The sequence below is a fragment of the Musca autumnalis genome, unplaced genomic scaffold (genome assembly GCF_047663935.1).
Source record: "Musca autumnalis isolate F117 unplaced genomic scaffold, ASM4766393v1 scaffold_92, whole genome shotgun sequence".
NCBI classification, from domain to species: domain Eukaryota; kingdom Metazoa; phylum Arthropoda; class Insecta; order Diptera; family Muscidae; genus Musca; species Musca autumnalis.
Genome location: NW_027412453.1, coordinates 16,534 through 21,902, shown reverse-complemented (window position 1 = coordinate 21,902; position 5,369 = coordinate 16,534). Strand labels below are relative to the sequence as shown.

Here is a 5,369-nt window from a genome sequence, read left to right as displayed (position 1 = left end):
ATTATTCTTTATTGTCGATAGGGGCAGGTTTTCAGGTAGAAACAATTTATACAGATTTTTCTAAGGCATTCGATTCGATTTCACATAACATATTATTAACTAAGTTATCTTATTATGGCATACATTCCAGTTTTCTGAAGTGGATAAAATCATATTTACACAATAGAAAATGTGTTGTAAAAATTGGTGAATTTGAATCGAATGCCTTCTATCAAACATCTGGCGTTCCCCAGGGAAGTATTCTGGGGCCTTTACTTTTCAACATTTTTATAAATGACATACATCACTGTTTCAATCACTCACAGTTTTTACTGTATGCAGATGATTTGAAAATCTTTCTAAGAGTAAATTCCATATTTGATTCGGTAAAATTACAATTGGATTTAAATAATTTAGAATCATGGTGTATTAGAAATAGTTTAAGACTCAATTTAGAAAAATGTTTCCACCTTTCATTTAACCGCCTAAAAATCCCTTGAAACTATCATTCAAGCTAAATAACCAAACTTTGTTAAAAGTTGATGAAATAGAAGATTTAGGAATTGTCTTCGATCACAAACTTACATTTGTTCATCACATTGAAAAAATCGTTCCAAAAGCTTACGCTATGTTAGCTTTTATAAAACGCAATTGTGCTGATTTTATTAAGTATACATTATCGTATTTAAATTTTTCTCAGCCAGTACCTAGCTGTGAATCTCGATGCCTTTTAATCAATATGGAAACCTTAGAGTGGAGAAGAAAAATGCATTCTATGTTATTTATCTTTGATTTGATCAATGGAGATATTGATTGCTCACATCTTTTAGAAAAAATATCTTTTAATGTGCCAAGTAGACATCTGAGAAATGTTAAACTTTTTCATCTCGATTGTTATAGGAGTAATTATTTAAATAATAGGCCGCTTAATAGAGCCCTAATAAATTTTAATATGTTAAATGAACATATACTGGTTGAATTCAGTGCAGCAAGACAGTCTCTACAAGAATGTGTAAGGAGATATCTCAAATAATATATTTGGAATAAATATAAGTTATTTTATGTAATTTTTTACCACAGTCTGTAAGGAGTAATGTTCCATAGACTGTTAATGTATGAAATAAAATGAAAATAAAAAAATTATTTATCAATATTTAAAAAATTTTAACATTTATTAAAAAAACAAAAATTTTTATTGTACAATTTTTTAAAAAATTTGTCTTAATTTCCAAAAAATTTAATTTAAGGAGCCAAATTTTCCCAAAATACATTTATTACAGTCAACATTTTCCTTTATAAAACGAAAATAAAACTTCTTGTTCGATTGTGTGCAATAAGCAAACGAAATTGTCTTAAACACACAAGCAATGAAATCAATGACCATATGAAGCAAAATAAACTATGTTTCTTCGCCAACGACCATACCACGCTGAGTACATCGGTTCTCGTCCGATCACCGAAATTAAGCAGCGTCGGGCGCGGTTAGTACTTAGATGAGGGACCGCTTGGGAACACCGCGTGTTGTTGGCATTGTCCAATTTTTTTTTATTTCATTTTGTTTTCTTTTTTATTTTTCTCTATTATATAAAAAAAGAATGAAGTCGATATCTTCATTTTTAACCGAAATAGAGCCAAAATAAAAAACTCAACTGCTTATTATTTTAAGGTAAATGTAAAACATTCGCTTCGATTTTTGCCCAAGGCCATGTTTATTGATTAAATTCCTTAAAGCTAACAGTATGGCTTACTGAATAATCATTAATAATTAAACATATAGCATTTTGCCACATACATATTCTGTACCATCTGACGCTGCAAAGATAAGCTCTGACAGCAAAACATCTCACAATATAAATGTATTTTAACAATCGTTAAATTAAATATGCTCCAAAAAATTCAATTATTAAAAACGAGCGAATTCAAGAATTTTATAAACTTAAACTAAAACTTACTAACTAATACTTAGAATTATTTCTATCTACTATTTACAATATTTCCAAGAGGCAACACGTATGTATCACTGCACAGTGTTGTACACTGTATCAGTGATATCATACTTGTTGTATCGCCTGTGATAAAATTGTAGGCGATTGTCAACGTATAATAGCCCCTCATTATCAAGCAGGGGAATGGCGGCTGGTGGCAAATGTTTTCTTGACTGTAACATTTGAGCATCATAACTGCATCTAAGTGACTCCGAAACAATCGAATTCTCCAGGAATGCACTTTTCTCTATAAACCGTTTGGCGCCTTCTAGCATAAAAACATCAATTCTGTCAAAGTCGGCCCTTTCATATATAGTTCTGCAGGATGTGGATCTGAAGGATCCATCAATTATAAAACTCCTTCTCAGTCCAAGGCACGAGCGTAGAATACGTCGTTCCCATACACGCAACCAAACTGGAAAGGCATACGATATTACTGGCCTAATAACTTGCCGATAGATTAGCAGTTTTACCTGTTGGGAGAGGCCCCCTTGCATGCGCATAATTCCATGATAACTAAAATAGATGCGCTTTGCCCTTTCAAGGATGTGATCTACATGCCGTATGAAATCAAATTTTGAGTTTATTACTACCCCTAGATATTTAATGTTGTCAACTAGGCATATATTATCTCCACCGATTTTCAAGACAGGAAAGTATGATTTAAAATTCGGGTATACTAAACCGGGCTTGCCTTTGATAAGCACGGCTGAGCACTTGTTAGTGTTTATTTTTAGGCCCCACTTTTCAAAATACCTAAAAAGTTCCTCTAGGAAAGGTATTCGCTCTTAAGGTTATTCCACTTGCCCTAAAACCAGTAAAGGCTACAAGCACGTCGTCTGCGTATGATAGTAGCAAGTTTCCCGGCGAAGGTTCCGGAATATCGCTCACGAAAATATTATATAAGAGTGGCCCCAAGATTGAACCTTGTGGCACACCTGCTGAGATCGGCCTACGGGTGGATGCGTGTTCTCCCACCCTAACACAAAAATGGCGATCCCGCAGGAAACTTGCCACCATCCCACACAGATGGGCATCAATACCGAAGGCTTGAAGTTTGTATAACAAACCATTGTGCCAAACGGAATCAAATGCCTTTGCAAGGTCAATGCTAACAGCAATTGTACCATACCTTTTATCAAAGCCTCTCGTCACATGTGTCGCAAAGGCAGCAAGCGCATGTGATGTCGAGTGGCCAGCTCTAAATGCGAACTGGTTATCTTTAACAATTCGTTTGTCTTCGACCATTAATTTCATCCTATCCATTATAAATGTTTCCAGCAGTTTGCCAAAAGCAGATAATAATGAAATAGGGCGGTAGCTACCACACTCTTCTGGGTTCGAACCTCTCTTAAAGATAGGCACAAGCATCGCCTCTTTCCATGCTTTTGGAAAATATCCCAAGTTAAGGCAATGATTGAATAATATTGCCAAGAAGGCAAATATAACATTGCCTGCCTTCTTGAGAGCCTTCCCCACTGCCTCCGACCGTATGAAGCCGCCCTGGTTCCAGGTACTGGTGTCATCAATTTCAACACCATCTGCCGAGAATGTGTCACTAAAGCACACCACAGGGTACCGGCTTTCCACCCCCTCAACAGCCCTATTAACTGAGTTTATGATGGAGTGGTCAGTCGGTCCATTCATGGACTGTGCCACACCCTGCACATAATCAGCCAAAGTCTCCGCTTTGAGCCTATCATCAGTGATTCGCGCCCCCGATGAGTCCAGAAGAGTTCTTACGGGTTCTCTAACCTGAAGTCCTGCAGCCATTTTTACTTTATAGTATGTTTTGCTTTTCACCCTAATATTCTGTAGGTATTCCTTAAATCGGTCATGCCGGAAAATAACCGCCCTGCAAGCGGCGAAAAACGGATTTTCTGACAGATAATCAACTAGTAATCTACCTCTCCTATTTGCTTCTGTACCGCCCCATAAATGGTGCTTTGCATTTAGGTCAGCCCCAACCAGAACTTCACCTCTACTATACATTTCTGTCACAGCATCAAGATCACTTACCTGGAACGTGTCTTGGGGGCGGAGGTATAGAGAGATGAAGACTATCGAGGAGCCATCCTCCCTCCACACCCTCACACCACAAGCTTCAATATTTCCAGTTTCTAAGGCTATTATCTCAGAACGATAATTATCTTTAACAAGAACTGCCGTACCACCCCCACGACGACGATCACCCTCTCTAAATTGCCAAAAACATTTATATCCCTCAATAGATACGTTGCGAGAAGCTGAAAGCTTATGCTCAGCTAGAAGCAACACATCGGGCTTTCTTTCATTAATAAAATTTTTTAAGAAATATCTCCTTGTTATTAAAACCAAGGAGTTTACATTGTTATTGAAACCAAGGAGTTTACAAGAAAAGAAGAATTAAACGCAACATTGGAAGCAGAAAAAGTCATCCATGCGGATAAAGCGGCCTCAACACCGGCTGTAGCCATTATTTTCTGAAAAGTCGGGCCGAAAGACCTGGCTGTAGAATACTTTTCTTCAAACCCATTTCCAAAAAATTCTGTAATTTTTTGGAAATTATCCCCTCCCATATTTGGCGAAAGTTCAGTATGAACACGGGGTTGTGGTCTGGTAGGTCGTGCAGGGGGCGCACGTTCAAGACTGGCAGCGGCATATGAGATGTCGTTGCGAAGGCCAGCTAATCGCGCTGAATTGGCTTCAGCTTTAGCTTTTGCGCTTGCTTGCTCTCTTGCCTTTCTGGCTAATATAGCAAGGCGTTTAGGACAATCCTTCGCGCAAGCAGGATGTCCTTTTATATCACAATTGGCACAAGAACATGGTTGTGCCGGTTTTTTGACTACTAGTCCTGTAGAGGTATCTGTAACATCTATTAAAATTTCCTTATCTTTTGGTGGGATGGTACAATTGTCCTTCTCATGAGACAATCCACATCTTACACAGCGGGGAGGCATGGTGCAATTGTTTGCAATATGTCCAAACCGCTGGCAGTTGAAGCACTGGGTAATCCCGCTACCCTTGTCTTTACGAATAATGACATTATTCGTAAAAATGTTCTTAATTTTATAAACATTTTCTATGTCTGACGATCTTGCCAGACGAAGGATCCATTTTTTGTAGGAAATGGGTTGTAAACCGACTACTTCAACCTTGAAATCTAGTTGCGTGAGGAAGTTCTCCACCTCTGCCTTGGACCAAACGTTATCCAAACCCACTATTACCAAGGAATATGGTAACAATGGCTTTGGAGTGTGGGTATGAAATTTATACCCCGCTTGGGCTAACAAACTCCTAGCAATACCATAATTGTCTAGACCTTTAACTTTGACAGAAAGGACGCCCTGACGAATAATTTTAACATCTAACTCACCTGGAGAAATCGACTGCTGCAAGGTGATGCTGACGTCCCTGGAGGTCACG

At 37.9% G+C, this 5,369-nt stretch overlaps 1 pseudogene; it reads left to right on the top strand.

Annotated features, from left to right (window-relative positions):
• The first annotated feature begins 1,390 nt into the window (after nt 1-1,390).
• Nucleotides 1,391-1,509, top strand: LOC141388343 (5S ribosomal RNA; annotated as a pseudogene).
• The last annotated feature ends 3,860 nt before the right edge of the window (nt 1,510-5,369 follow it).